The 17393-nt window shown below is 32.0% G+C and overlaps 1 pseudogene; it reads right to left on the bottom strand.

The window, feature by feature from the left end:
* LOC149551551 (septin and tuftelin-interacting protein 1 homolog 1-like) overlaps window positions 1-17393 on the bottom strand; it is a 149559-nt pseudogene that overhangs the window by 70430 nt on the left and 61736 nt on the right.

Raw genomic sequence — 17393 nt, 5'->3', positions numbered from 1 at the left:
AGGACTCTGATTAATGAACTATTTACATTTTCAAAAAGATATTCAAGTGTTCTGTAGACATTTGGACCAAATTTTTTTATACTTCATTTTTTGGGCTCGTACAAGGCCATTTAGTGCCTAAAACCTGACTTTGAAGCATTCTTAGGGGGTCTCCAGGCAAATTAAAAGTATAATAACTTTCAAACCATAAAGCCTTTGGACCTAATTCTTTTTCTAGAATATTTTTAATTAAAATTAAAATAATACATCCAAATTATACCCTCTAACTCATCATAACTATGGCTTAATTACAAAATAACCTACTTTCTACACTGGCACATATCCTGAGGTGATCAAAAACACTAACCAAGAAAATGAATAGTGGAACTATGAGAGTTGGAATCTTTATTTGGCCCAAATGGGTATCCAAAAATTCAAAAATATTAAACAAAAACTAACACTAAGCATATTTTTTGGTGATACAGGGTTTCTCTTACATCATTAGATGCTCCTACATCACAATAATTTGTTGAGTCCTACATTTAATTGTTTATCTCTAATGTTACTCCTCTGCTATCAAATAGTGTGTGCTATGTCTTTAACATACCTGTTAACTGGTCCAAATAGTTTAAGATTTATTGAGTCTCTTTTGTTGTGAATGACTCTCTTGTCTGCAAGCTTAACAAGGATTGACAACTACTTTTTTCATGTTGAGGTGTATGTCAGTATGGTTCTATAAAAGATGTGAATGGAAATAAGTTCCAGAGAAGAGGCCAAATAGTGGGTTCTAAATGTAGAAAATATATATAATGCAAACATGGCACGTTGGACAAGTAATTTATTACACATTGGTCAAACTACAAAAATCATGGTATGGATGAATGAGCAAGAAGGGTTGGCATGATCATATTATTTTTTTTGTATCAAGACACCCCTCGTTCATGGATACAAATCACACATAGATCAAGGCAAGTTTTTATATCTTATAAGGGTCTAGAAATGGGAGCATTGTGACACAAAATATGAGTCTAGCCTTGATCATGAAATCCATTACATGTGGCATTAACCATAAATAGTGCTTAGTTGGACAAAGTAAAATATAGAAGGTAAAAATGCTTCTCTTGCTTTGACAATGGTGAAAATATTACCTACAATATAGATTATGCCTATGTGGACAGACATGGAAATAGCGGTATTCACATAAATAAGATAAGGGAGCATATATCGTGAAAAGATAAGAGATTAATAAGAAGATAATCTATGGGCTCATTGTAGTTAACAAATAAGACACTTGTTAAGGACCATAATAAAGGCCCTATATTCCTCAATGTATTACATAGAAAGAGAGGTAAAGGTAGAATCACATAATTATATGAGGTCAAATACATCAAATAAGCTATGTAATTATTCCCTTATTATTCTTTATAATCTGATGTATAATGTGTTGATTGTAAATGTACAAAGTACATATATTTTCAAAACAATTAATTATGGACTTAAATAACAATTATAATGTTATCATATATCAAAAGGTTATGTGATTGAAACATGTTAGAAGATAAGAATATTACCTTGCACATATGATATGATGAAATTTTACACACACACACACACACACACACACACACACACACACACATATATATATGTATATATGTATATGTGTATATATATGTATATATGTATATAAATGTGTGTGTGTATATATATAGATGTATATATATGTCTATATATATATATATATATATATATATGTATGTATGTATGTATGTATGTATGTATGTATGTATGTATGTATGTATGTATGTATGTATATTTATGTGTATATGTATATATATAGATATATATGTGTATGTATATGTATATATGTGTACATGTATATATATTAGAGCTTTATGAATTCTCATTTTATAGATGTGAAATTATTTTTCTCAATTGTAAACTATTTAATATAAATCTATATAAAATATATCTATGAATTTAACAATTGAGAATTATAATGTAAATCATGATAATAATGAGATTTTCTTTGTTGTTAATAACAAACATAATTTAAAATACTAACATTCTTATTTATAATATAATATTTATGTGGCATGGTCTTTTCCTAAAAGAATGTTATTGCAAGAAGAGGGAGATTGATATTTAAAGGGAGGTTGAAATTTCATTAGAGGCAACCTTGAAATATAGGAAGAAAATAGAGGATATGATTCAAACAACCTTCGGTGATCTCAGTCATATTGATTCAAAGGGAGTAAACCATGTTGAGATGGATTCTCTAGTGATCAATGAATTGTAGCAGTCAACAAGACTGTGATTTATGAATATACCTCATGACTATGTGATTTTAAAGGGCCTACCCCCTATGTACATCATGAGGAAGTGATGACTTCCAAATGATATCACTTGTATTTGAAGAAGTTACTATAAGGTGATGATCTTACAATAACTTGTATTATGAGATCAAACAAATTGATTATATGGTGAATGTCTTGCATCTCAACATTCTGGAAGTACTTGGTGAATATCATTACTATTCTAAGAGACCAATACTCTTGATATTGGATGTTATATCAAACCTTATTGAGTATTTGGTGAATATCATTGATATTCTAGGAGGCCAATACTCATTATATCATATGTGATATTAAACATTTTTAAGTAATTGGTGAATATCATGTATTCTGGGAGACCAATATTCATGATATCAGATGTGATATTAAACCTTATTGAGTATTTGGTGAATATCATATGTCAATATTTTGGGAGACCAATACTCTTGATATCAAATGTGATATCAAAATTATAGATATCTTCCTATCAAATATATCCTTAATCTTGCTAACTTGGTATTACTTTGAGGTAATAAGTGTGTTTATCCTCTCTAGCTAAGAGGAAATGTTGATGTTTGGTAGCTTCTTCAAATAAACCTATATATAATTATATATGAGATACAATATATATGTATATAAGTTCAGTGTTATATGAGAGAAAAAAGTATATCTATGTGTGTGTGTGTGCGCGTGTGCGCATGTGTGTGCATGTGCATGCATGAATGTGTGCATGTGTGTGTGTGTGTGTGTGTGTGTGTGTGTGTGTGTGTGTGTGTGTGTGTGTGTGTGTGTGTGTGTGTGTGTGTGTGTGTGTGTGTGTGTGTGTGTGTTGATTAAATATTTATTATATTAATTGTCTAATTAACATATAGACATGTCTCTTTAGTTCTTATTCTCAATTTAAATAAGAGGTTGCTACCATTTTGAAAACACATACCAAATGCATATCAGTGATTAGTATGTTTGTAGAGATCTTAGAAAACCAACAAACAAGATCACACATTTTACAAATAATTGTTTGAATGTATCAAGCATAGAATGCTGGATCCAAAAAATTAATGATTTTTTTCTGAAATTAATAATACACATGCTTCCTTTCAAACAACCAAATGGAAATTTTAATCTCTACACATTCTGTAGACTACCTGAAACTTTAAGCCATCTCTTTTTAAGCACATTTTGTTAGAGAAATATGGCACCTATTTGGCATAGTCATTAATGGTACCATCAATGTTATTGAGTTGATTTGTGGATGCATACTGAGCCTTAGGAAATATTTAAATATATTTTTAGCTTAATTATCAATTGAAATACTTTGGATTATTTGGAAATTTGGGAATCACAATATTTTTAATAGTTTCATGAGAGCTCTTATTGAGTCTCAAAGGAGACTCATTATGCATAACATTGAATTGGAGGTCTTTGTAACCATCAATGTAAACAAGAAGGAATTTGAATATTTTCTCCAATATGATATGGTTAGATTGGGGAGATGAGAGATATCCCATGGTCATACATGGGTCAAGCCATCAAAGATGAGATATTAATTTGAGATGGAATTAGAAAATTCCCTGGCAAAGTTGAACATTTTTAGAGAAAGGTGCACAAAACATGTTGAAAACCTCATGAAGGATATCCCTTTAGCTATCATCCCACTAGCCCCAACCCAGGTCATTTTTCCAAAAGGATAGGCACCAATACGCTCAGATGGTTCAAGAAAAGAAAATCATTAGATGGATGGATGGCCACTTTGGTTGCGTGACTTGGGTATGTAGGAGAGTCAATAATTAAAGTGTGGTATGTTCCTTTTAATCTTTTTGATATCTATATATTTGTACGAAAATAATGAAAATAGTATTTGGTCACATAGATAACTTTTTTCCATTAAATATATCAAAAAATATTTGTATTAATCATTGATCTATTTTTTCTATTATTTATGTTGGTTTGATGAACATTTGAATGTGTAATATTTAACTCTTTATATATATCTAAAAAAAATCTAATCTTCAAAGGAGTTGAAAAAATAGATACAAATCAATTCCAAAAAAAATTAAACATATTTGAAATCTACACACAAAATGTTAAAATTGCTAGTTTACATCATCTTCAAATACTAACAATTTATCCATTCATTAATTGAAGTTCTTGACATATGCATAAACTCCATTTTATTGTTACTCCCTTTGGGCTTCCAATGGCATGGCACAATATGTCAAGTTTGGAAGACAGAGATGTGATGAGTACTTAATACATATATCAAGTTTGTTTTGCAAATCCCATCTAGCAAGTTCGGAGGACATCCTTGAGGATATTTATATTTTCTTTAATGAAAACTTCATTATAGTAATCTAATCATTTTGGATATTTTTCTACATCTATTTCCTATAAGTTCTAGATTACCACTTTCTTCAATTCAAGCTCAAACAACTAATTTAATTGTGGTGTCTCTTAGCATCAACATGTCAATATCAAAGAAATGCAAAAGACATTGTACTAAGTTTTATTTATAGAATATTTTTTGGAAACTTCTCTCAACTTTTGAGAGGTGATAATTTTTACATGGTTAACAACCTCCAAATTTGTCACAACCAATCCATTTTTCTAATGGAATTTTTATCTTCAAGTTCCCTCGCTCCTCTTTCAAGAGGTATTTATTTTGTACATGGTTTCCTAATGTGGCTACACATTTATTAGCATATATCCTTTGTAACTATCTAAATGTTAGATCATATTAAAATATGTTGGCATATATTTATTTATTTTCATTTAGTTAACTATTGGATTACTTATTTGTATGTAGAAAAGAAAAACATATTTGATTAGATTCCTACTATTAATATTTATGTCTAGAAATTAGATAAATGACACATGAAAAGTAAATAAGATGCACAAAAAATACAAAATATTTATCTTGGGAAAACCCCTCCACTTGAAGGGAAAAACCCAACTACACTAGAAAAATATCTATATTATTGAAGATAAAAATGGTTGAGACTTTGAGTATAATGATTTTCACTTGACCTTATTACAATATATTGATCAATCATATAAATATATTGCATTTGACTCTTTATTTTACATAGATGGTCTCTTCAAATTCTAAATGTAAGATGATTCAAATTTCCAAACACTTAACATTTCCATATGCATGCCTCTTCGCAAGGTGTATGACACATAATATTAACTTAGTTATAGTCGGATACATCTTTTTTAGCTGAAGATGACCATAATGGTCATCTCATAAAATTAGATATGAAGATCTCTATTGTAGCTACAAACTTCAACACTCCCTCTTAGCAAGAGAGAGGACTTTAGTTAGGCATGCACACATAGCTACAACTAAAGATGATAAGTTCCCATATCATATATTATCTTAACATAAAATAATCCACCATAGTTACTTCATAAGTACATAGAGTGAAGTCACACACATAAATTTCACCATGCCTACTCGTAGAGGGTAGAACGAAGAATTTTATCTTAAAACTTCTTCTAGAGAAGGATACATTTCTACCATGCCTAATGGAAGAGGGTGGTCCACCATACCTACTCACAAATGGTGGAACAAGGTATTTCACCTCAAACTTCTCCTAGAGAAGAATAATTTCCACCATGCCTACATGAAAAGTGTGATCCATTGTACTTACTCATAGAGGGTGGAATGAGGGATTTCACCTCATTCTTCTCCTAGAGAATAATACATTTCCACAATTCCTAATTGTAGAGGGTGATCCACCATACCTATTTCCAAAGGTTGGAATTGGGGCTTTCACCTCAATCTTCTCCCAGAGAAGAATGCATTAATAACCAAGATTTTCTCTTAACAGAGACTCCCTTTAGCAGGGACAACTTTAATAACTGAGATTTTCTCTTAATAAAGACTCCTTCTCAACTAGGAGAAATTTAATAATAGAGACTCCCCTTAGAAGGGACCAAATTATGATGGTTGACTATCATATAAACTTGAAAAGTTTTTGACATCTCCCTCTATCACATAATCTCCCTCTGAAGTTGAATAGTGTCCCTCTAAATATAAAATCATTATCTTATTGCATTCTACAACCAAGAGAGAAAAATCAACCTGTCAAAAGAGATATATATAAATTAATGCTCAAATAAAATACTATTCATATATGCATTTGCATGAGAATACTAACCATCATATATATAAAGTAATTGTGCACTGAACCAATAGTCGTACATCCATGATTCTAGAACCACTATCAGTTGCTTGTTGGAAATAGAAAATACAAACATAACTTTACTTCTACATTCTTGCAATTTCATGTACCATCTTCTAAAACATTATTCTACTATCTAGATATGCCACAAGAATTTCAACTCTACTTCAAGTATCATTATTCATGTTTTTTTTTTAACCTCTAATTTTCACATGTAGATGAGTTTTTCTAGATGATTTTTAGTAAGTCAACATAAATGATACACTCCCTAATTTTGAACCACCTCTTATGGAAAGAATCTCTTGACAAGAAAGGAAAATAATATTCCTAAGCTCTGCAAGCAGTCATCATCAGCCTCCTTCAAAGATTTTTCACAACTAGATGCAAATTGATTTCTAGTTTTGATGCAGAATTTAAAACATATTGAGCACCACACATGATATGAATAGGAAATAACCTCTAGCTCTCAACCCGACACAATGCCTTCAAACTCAAAAACATGAAAAATGTAGTATTGGTTTGTTATACTATCTTCACCATAGGTTATCATGAATAGTGACACAAAGTTGAGGAAGATTGAATACCAAAAGACCACTGATAAAAATATACATGACCATTGAACAATAACCACCATTCTTGTAGAAAGTGTCCTCATGGGATTAAAAATGGTCAATTTACAAATCCTCAAATAACTAACACTTTTGAGAATCATTCTCAATACCTAGAAACAAATGCACAATATATCAAATACATGCATGATGATGGATAGACAAATGTAATTGGAATAATTGATCAAAATCTACTTCACTCATTTCCATAGGAAATACAAGATGTGAATCTAAAGCTCAATGATGTATGTGTGAATCTAAACTTCTTGCCCAAAAAAATCTAAGCCCAAATAAAATTCACAAAAAATCTTGCCTCAAAGATAGAACTCAATATATAATATGATACCAATATAGTTGAGATGGGATATGCCATGTTTCGATGACTACCTATAGAATCAAGAGTACTTTGAAAAATCTTGATTAACCAAAATTCAAAAAAAGAAGGGAATATACACTAGTAATTGTAAACAAGATTTAATGAATGTAGAGAGCATCACCAACTAGTAATCACAAATGAACTTCATTGGGTGCAAACCGCCAACGCATAGCAAAGAGATGTGTTGAAAACTTAATAGTGTAACAAATTTTGTTTTTTTATTGATATCAAATCTATGAATAAGACATGTTGCTACCTAATAAAATTTCATTTCTATTTGATTAATGAAGAGGATTTGACAAAGTCACTCATAACTATAGCACCTAGAGGAAAGGTTGAAGTTATGAAAAGGAAATTACAATGGACATTTGATTAGATAGACTTTGATATAACAAAGTAATTATTTATGTCAACAAAGCTAAGCCAAGCTGAGTAAAATCTAAATTCTAAAAAATGCTAAGTAATGCCAATGTCAATTGAGCTATAGTATGTGTCAAACAAATCTAGTGTTGACTGAGCATTAGCATCAATTGACAAAGTGAGTTGATATCAAGCCAGAAAGAGTCATAGCAATCAAGTATCCTAATTTTAGGTTGTTGAGTGATGATAAAAGATTGAATTCAAAGGAATCAAAAGACCAAGCTGACTTAAATGATTTCTTGGGAGATGTAAAATATGTTGAAGCTAAAATTAATGAGTTGGATCACAAATTTGAGAAGGAGATTAGGTAAAGACCTAACAAATAGATTCTAAAGAAGTTTCTAGAAGATGATTAAGATGATGAACATATATACTGAATCAAGTCGAATCTGATCATAAACCCTAAGATTTATGGTAGATATAAAAAATGGTAAAGCATAGATTTCCTATTTAAGGTGATGAAGAACAAAAAATTAAATGTTGTTTAAAGTCCAACCTTATCTAGTGTTTCTATGAGTTTGTATGTGAATTCATACAAAGCAAGTTTGATCAGAAACATACGAGTGAGTGTGTACGTGAAGATAAAGGAGAAAGCTTACAGATGTGATGTTTTTTTTATAAGTAAATTAGAGGAGAAGGCTTAAGTTTTTATGAGATAAGTGGACTAATTTCTTTAAGGGTAGCCAAGTAGATCAAGATCAGAGAAGACAATGGAAGTCTTATCAGTAAACCAACATAAGGACCAAACGAAGATCTGAACTTGCAAAAGTGAGTTGTACTCACACAAGTCAAACCTACTATTTTCTTTCTTATCATTGTAAAAAAAGATTATTTAAATTCTTTTAATAGAAGTTGACCTAACTATCATTTCAAGACTTAACGATCTATGTAAATCCTTTAACTAAGTGACATTTTAATGGAATGATCAATGTGTTCTTACAAGGCAACTCTTAACATGGTGGTTAAATCCTCTAACCAAGTCACATTTAATAGTGTGTCTTGTAACCCTTAACAAGGATGGCTCCTAACAAAGCTCACTTTTAAAGAGTGAAAAAGAGTGACATGTTGCTAGCAATCTTTTCCAAATTTGGTTTCCATGTAAAATCCTAGTGTCAAACTGTGATGAGTGCCTTATGAATGTTTTACATATGTTGATCTTTTCATTATGTAGTGCAAGTTAAAGTTTATGATAGTTTTATAGTAGTGACCAAGAAAATAGAAGTATAAGCATAACAATGAAGTGTTTAATGTATAAATTGTTCAAGTGGTACATATGGACTTTGAGTAACTAATTCACCCCCTCCCCCCCCCCCCTTTGTAGTTATTCTAAACATTTCTAACAAATGGTATCAAAGCTTAGTTCTTACAGAGAGAAGTTTGAAGGTACTTAAAGCTAAAGATCATGACTAATAAGAGGGATGTACCAAAGCTACACAAGGAGAACTTTCCTGCATCGTAGACCTTGATGAGGTTGCACATATCAAGCATTAGTGATGTTGTTGTTGGTTTTCTAGACAAAGAATATGTAAAGGTAACTTCTCCTATGACTAAGTTGAACAACTAAAATAGAAGTTAGAGAAAAACCAAGCAATGTTGGAGATTGCATCAACCCTAAGCTATTCCAAGTTTGATGACCTAAAAGATTTTGACAATGCAAAGAAAATGTGGGACAAATTGAAAGCCATATATGGAGGTGATGGCAATGTCTTGAGAGCCAAATCCAAATTTTTTGGAGATAAGTTTCATGACATGAGAATGATGGAAGGTGAGAACATATTCAAATACTACACAAGAATAAAAGAGGTTTTGAGTGCCATTCAAGGAACAAATGGAACAATTGAAGATGAAAAAGTGATAAGAAAGGTATTGATGACTCTACTCCCTAGATATGCCATTACAATCTCTACAATTCAAGAAGTAAGATGCACACCAGGTAAAAACTTGACCTTAGAAGGTGTAATTGGTAGACTTACTACTTTTGAAATGTCTAATTTTGATAACTACACACCTGCTACCATTGAATCTTCTTTCAAATCACAACTAGTTCTTAGCAAGAAGAAAGGAAAACATGCAAAGATTGAAAGTGATAGTTCTGATTATGAGATTGATGAACTTGAAGCCCTCATTACATAAAGGTTTGGAAGAGGAAGAGGTAAATACAAAGGTAAATTACCTATCATTTATTTTTTATACAACAAAATTGGCCATATTGCTGCTAGATGTCTTGACAAAGAAAGTGAGGATGAGAGGAAAGAAATAAAGTACAAAGGAAGAAAAGATGACAAATAGTACATGAGGAGCAAGGATAAAAAAGGTAATAAATCATGTTATCTTTCTAAAAAAGAGACTAATAGTGAATCTAAGAGTAATGATGATGAAGTGGTATATATTTCTATGAAAGATGATTTTGATAAAGATGAGAAAATTACATTAATTCTTATATGAAACAAAAGTGATAATTGGATAATTGATAGTGGATGTTCCAATCATATGACTAGTGGCAAAGAAAAATTCAAAGATATTGGTCCATAAATAGGTGGATGTGTTAAATTTGGTAATGATATCCCATGTGTTATAAAAGGGAAAGACATTATTCAATTGACTAACAAGATAACATGTGACAATGTTTACTAGGTTGAAGGACTTAACTACAATTTTTGAATGTTTCACAACTAAACATATTAGGTTACAGAGTTGAATTTCACAATGAAAAGACCAAGATACACGATCATGATGGTAAACTAATTGGAACTAGTGAGGAAACAAGAGGTAACTTATTTTATTTAGACCTCTAAAATGAGACATGTATGTTTGCACAACAAGAAGATGTTTGGTTATGGCACAAAAGATTATGACGTGTGAATTTTGAGAATTTGGTGAATATAAGTAACATGAAGAAGGTAAGATGATTTCCAAAACTAAAGAAGCTTGGTAATGTTATGTGTAAATAGTGTTAATTAGGAAAGATGACCAAGTCTACTTTTAAGAGAAAAACATTCACTTCTAGTGATATTTTGGAATTGGTTCAAATTGACCTTTTTGGACCCATTGGTGTTAAAAGTTATTGTGGAGATCAATATTTCATTCTATTTGTGGATGATTACTCTATAATGATGATTATGATGTTTCTTAAAGTTAAATCTGATTCTTTTCAATTATTAAAGTGGTATTTGGATAGAGTTGAAAAAGAAATAGGGAAGAGTCTCAAGTGTTTGAGATCTAACAAAGGTGGTGAATTCATCTCACATGAGTTCAATATATTCTACAATGATAGAGGAATTAAAAGACATATGCCTACACCAAGGGCACCTCCTCAATATGGGATAGTTGAAAGAAGAAATAGATCAATAATGGGTTGTGCAAGAACACTGATGATGGAGAAGAGTGTATCATAGAAATATTGGAGAGAAGTGATTAGTATTTTTGTCTATACCTTGAATAGAGTTCAAGTCAAGAAAGGTACAAATGCTACACCTTTTGAACTATGGCATGGTTATGCCCCTAAAGTTAAAATTTCAAAATCTTTGGAAGTAGATGTTATATACTAAAATATAATAGGAATGGAAAGCTTGATGCAAAAAGTGATGAAGGAATATTCCTAGGTTATTCTACAAAAAGAAAAGCCTATAAGTGTTTAAATTCTAACACTAACAAAGTTGTGGAAAGTGCAAATGTAAAAGTTGATGAGTTTGTAGAAAAAGGTGATACTTCATGTAATGTGATACTTCATGTAATGAAGAACTTGAAGACTACAGTACATTCATTTATGTGGATGATCATGCTCCCAACACTCAATGTGAATAAACAATCCAAGCTGCAAGTTCCCATTAAACAGGAAATGATGAAGTACAATATAAATTGTTGAGCAATAGAGAATGTGTGCCAAGAAATAGACTGCAGATGTCAAGTCATAGACAAGAAGTGTTGACCATCAGATAATGAATGTTGAGCATTTAGAACCTGAAGTCGAACAAGAACAAGGAAGAGGAAATGAGCATGAGATTGGTTTTCCAAATGAACCTAAAGAAGAATCAAGAAGAAAACTACCTATGTTGGAAAAATATGTGAGAAGACATCATAAACCAAATCAAATCATTGGATATGCTGAATTAGCTATTATGACATGGAGAAAACTCAAAGGAGATGCATGCTTATTATGTGAGTTTGAGCTCCAAACAATACAAAATGCTTTAGATAATGAAGATTGGATACAAGCAATGAATGAAGAAATTTACTAGATTGAGAAGAAAAATACTTGGACAATTGTGCCAAGACCTAAAGACAAAAAAATTATTGGGACAAAGTGGATTTTTAGGAACAAGCTCAATGAAAATAGTGAAATAACAAGAAACAAAGAAAGATTGGTATGCAAGGGTTATGCACAAGAAGAAGGATTTGATTATGGAGAAACTTTTGCTCCTATAGCTAGAATTGAAGGATTTAGAACTCTTTTTTCATACTCGATTGATGCAAATGGTTTATGGGGTTCAATAAATCTATCTATAGCACCAGTGAGATCATCCAATGCTCTTAGTATAGTTTTCAATCTATTAGACCTCCTAGGCCTAATCCCAAGGCTTGCCTCCTAGGTATAGCCTTACTTCCCTTGAAATCCCACAACCCTTGCTATTGGATCACTAACATGAATTTTTACTCCCATAATTCCCCTTTGTGTTCTTTAATTATCTATTCTTTCCATACAACATTCTTGAATCTTGTTGACACTTCAAAACAAGCTCTTTTATGTCTCTAGATAGACCCATACATAGATAGATGTAACTTTTTAATGAGAAATAAAATACTCAATCACACCATTTATAATGAGAAAAATAAGGTTTTAACAAACATACTCCAAAATCAAAAATTTCCAACAGATGGTTGAAAAGATACAGGCCCCACACTGAGTTGCATTTTAAGGGTTTCTAGGCTTTCAAGACAAATTTTATGTTTATGCTTCAAATGCTTCACCAATCATAATATATATGTAAACCCCATACACCATTGGAAAGAGGACTCAAATATATTTCCATAACATATACTTAATGGTTTATTTCTTCACACCAAAACTCCAAACCAAACTGATTTTCCCTCTCCACAAGCTCATCCAAACTCAAGGATCAGCCTAGGGCATCACCATAACTTCATTTGAAATATATGTACAAATAAAATAAATACTATAATACAATTTAAAAAATCCATTACCACTTCTTACTAGGTATCAAGCATTTTCAATCATGGCAAGTGGTAATAGAGCCCTCTATTTGCATGGCAATGATGAAAATCAAGATTCTAGACTAGTTTATAATAATTTGATTATAACTTTTCAACCAGATCGATTCAAAGCATGAAACCAAGTGAAAATGAAAGGTAATTTAGAGAAATAACTAAATATCACAACACAAAGTCTCAAAACATCTATACACAAGCCATATAATGCATGAAAACACATCAAAAACTCAAAAAACTAGTTGTGACAACAATTTATCTATACTTTCAATGATGGATTTTTTGATTAACGTCAACCAACCTCATAAAAAAGAATTACTTGGATTATATAAGCCTTATCATGTGTTTCTATGTAACCAACTCCTATTATCCTTTCACAATGCTAAGTATCCTTGCAAAATGCTAAGTTGTTGTCAACCTAGGGAATGTGGCTCAGCACATTAGCATGTTTGTCATGTTTTGAATACTAATGACTCTCAACATAAACTAGATAAAACCATCAATGAACTTAAGGGAGGCTATATCAACCCTTACACAAGTCAAATAAGGTCCTAAGAGAATTTTTTACATAATTTCTCAATTAGGCCTATTACAAACAAAATGGACTATGATAAGTCCTTTATTACAAACACATAAACTTATGAGATTAACTAACTCATCTCAAAACAACTAAACATAATTAAAATAGTTATACTTAACTATCCACTTAACAAAATTTCTATCTCAATGACTAACAATGTTGATTGGTAACCCATGAATTCTAATCATTCCTTGAAGACTAGACCTGCAACATTGGGGGCATCATTTGTGTTCTTACAAGGGATAAAATGAGACATTTTGTTGAACCTATCCACCACTACATAGATACTATCATAGCCTCCTATAGTCTTATGAAATCCCATCACAAAATCCATACTCACACATTCCCATGGTTGTTGTGGAATGGGTAGTGGTTGGTATAGTCACGCATTACTTCTTGTTCCCTTAGCTCTTTGATACATGCTACATTGCTCAAAAAACATTCTAATTTCAGCTTGTACCTTTGGCTGATAATAATATCTGGTCACTTTTTCTAATATCTTATCAAGCCCAAAATGACCTCCCAAACTGCCTTGATGTTTCTCCCTAATGATGTTCTCTCTCTTAGAATTGTGAGGTATGCAAAGAAATTGTCCTTTGAATAATAAACCTTCCTGAAACATATAATCAATATGATCAACTTTGAATCCTTGCAAATATTAGTGACAAGTATTATAGATTTCTTTGAAATATTTTTCTTCTTAGTAAAGTCCCTTGATGTCTTCCATGCCTACACTTTGTAATTTGATTTCTTGGGATGCCAAAACTCTCCTACATAATGCATTAGCCACCTTATCACTGACCCCTTTCTTATTTTTTATGGTAAAGGTATAGGCTTGCATGTATTCAAGCCATTTAAGATGTCTTTGATTCAACTTATCCTATTCATTCAAGAAACTAAGTGCATGTTTATCCATGAACACAATGAACTCTTTTGGAAGCAAGTAATGTCTCCACTTTTTTAGATATGGTACCATAGCAGATAGTTCCAAATCATATGTGGAATACTTTTTTTTGGCATCATTCAACTTTTTGAAAAAGAAAGCAACTGGATGGCCTTCTTGATTCAAAACTACCCCAATAGCTCTGTGCTTAGCATCACACTCAAAAGTAAACAATTTATTTAAATCAAATAGCCTAAGTGTAGGTAGCTCTACTATTTTATTTTTCAGCAATGAAAACCCCTTATTAGCCTCTTCTATCCACTTGAACTTGCATTTCATTCCCCCCTTTATAGTATTAAGAATGGGTGCACACACATGATTGAAATTCCTCACAAACTTCCTGTAGAAAGAAGTCATTCCATAAAAACTTCTAACATCTCCTATGCTTTTTGGATTTGGCCAATTCAAAATTACATCAACTTTACTAGGGTCCATCTTTAAACAACCTTGATAAATTAAAAAACCATGGTAAACTTATTCAGTTTTACAAAACTCACACTTTTCAAGATTGATTTTCAACTTGGCCTCCTTCAACTTCTTCAGGACTAGCTCCACATGCTTGAGGTGTTTTTCTTTGGACTTGATAAATATTAAAATATCATCAAGATATACAATGAAAAACTTACCAATGAACTCAACCATAACTTCATTCATGAGCCTTTGGAAGGTACTAGGTGCATTTGTGAGCCCAAAGGGCATCACCAACCATTCATAGAGCCCTACATTAATCCTAAATGTCATCTTCCACTCATCCTAGGGTTTGATTCTAATTTTATGGTACCCTAATTTCAAATATATTTTGGTGAAATAGCAAGCTCCTCCCAAGTTGTCCAATAGATCCTCCATTTTAGGCATTGGGAAATGGTATCTTATTGTAATCTTGTTAATGTATCTTGAGTCTATACACATTCTCCATTTCCCTCCTTTCTTAGGTACCAACACTGTTGGAACAATACAAAGACTTAAACTTTTCCTTATGAATCCCTTATCCATCATCTCTTGGACTTTTTTACCAATTTCTTCATCTTGACTAGGAGTCATTTTGTAAGCAACTTTATTGGGAATATTAGATCTTGATATGAGATAAATTTGGTGATTAATATCCCTCGTAGGTGGTAATGAGTCTAGTTTATCATCCCCTATAACTTCTTCATATTTTTTAAGCAACTCTTGTGCTTCTTGTGGAATGTCCTTCTTGAAATCTGGTTTTGCCTCTTCTTTTAGTTTTAGGATAATTGCATATCCTTTCTCTCCTTCATGTTTCAATATTTGTAGGATTTCTTTCCCACTCAACATCATGACACTAGACCCCACTTGTTTCTCTTCATGTTGATCAAGTAAAGGATCCATTTGATACTTCTTCCCATCTTTGACTAGATAAAACCATCAATGAACTTAAGGGGGGCTATATCAACCCCTTACACAAGCCAAATTAGATCCTAGAAGCATTTTTTACATTGTTTCTCAATTAGGTCTATTAAAAATAAAATGGACTATGACAAGTCATTTATTACAAACACATAAACTTATGAGATTAACCAACTAACCTCAACAAAACTAAACATAATTAAAATAAAAACCCACTAATTAGACTTAACTGATGGAGACACAACCCAAGCACAGAATGGGCACAATAGGAAAAGGGAAATTGTATTAACTGTGAAAATAAGCTAGTACATTTAGTACAGAGAAAATAGACTTCATAACATGCCCTATGGGCTTACAATAACATAAATCTAGAGATAATTTCTCCTTTTAGTACCTCCTCTCAAACTCCACTCCGAACTGCCTTTTACAATGCCAGAAATGTCCTTAAATAGACCCCGGAGGGTTAAGGACTAGGAATACATTCTAGAAAGTGCTAGTAGGCATCCACCAATCAAGTAGAAGGCTCCAGAAGCCGCGTTAGAAGTTGGTGCAAATCTAGAAGAATCCAAAAATGGTAACCAAACTTTCGGGAGGCATAACTTTTGATCCATAGCTCCGATTGACGAACCGTTTACATTTTCGAAAAGCTCTCAAAGTGCTCTATAGCCCTATGGACCAGCTTTGCTCATCCCCCATTTTTGGCCCTTTTCGAGGTCATTTAATGCCCCTAACCTGACTTTAAAGCATTCTTAGGAGGTCTCCAAAAACTTAAAAAATTGCAATAACTTTCAAACTGTGGGGCCTTTTAACCTGATTCTTTTTTTGGAATCCTCTAAATTACAATTACATTCATCTGGCCAATTTACACCTCCTAGTTCACCAAAATCATGGCTCAATTACATACTCCTATTTTTTTGGCATTTACACATATCCCAAGGTGTTAAAATACTCTATCCTAGAACACTAATAGTGGAACTGTGAGAGTTGGAACCTTTATTTGACCCAAATGGGTATCCAAAAATGAAAACACATGAAATAGAAACTAAGTCTAAGTACATTTTTTTTTTGGGTGACACAGGATTGCCCTTATACCTCTGGATGCTCCTGCATCATTAACAATCCACTTATCCTCCAAGGTGTCTTCATAGTGACGGTGCTCTGCACCATTAGCCTACAACAATTTCAAGGTATATCAAATGCATGTCAAATCTGCAATTTTTAAATGGTATACTTGAAAAAGAAGTATAGATTGAGCAGCCTGAAGGATTTATAAATCTAAACAAGAGGAACATGGTATACAAACTAAACAAAGCTTTTTATGGATTGAAGCAAGCCCCAAGAGCATGGTATGAAAGATTGCATAACTACTTAGTGAA

This window comes from Cupressus sempervirens, chromosome 6, assembly GCF_028749045.1.
Source record: "Cupressus sempervirens isolate cs-2001-9-10 chromosome 6, ASM2874904v1, whole genome shotgun sequence".
NCBI classification, from domain to species: domain Eukaryota; kingdom Viridiplantae; phylum Streptophyta; class Pinopsida; order Cupressales; family Cupressaceae; genus Cupressus; species Cupressus sempervirens.
The sequence above is the reverse complement of the archived record's forward strand: the minus strand, read 5'-3'. Positions and strand labels throughout refer to the sequence as shown.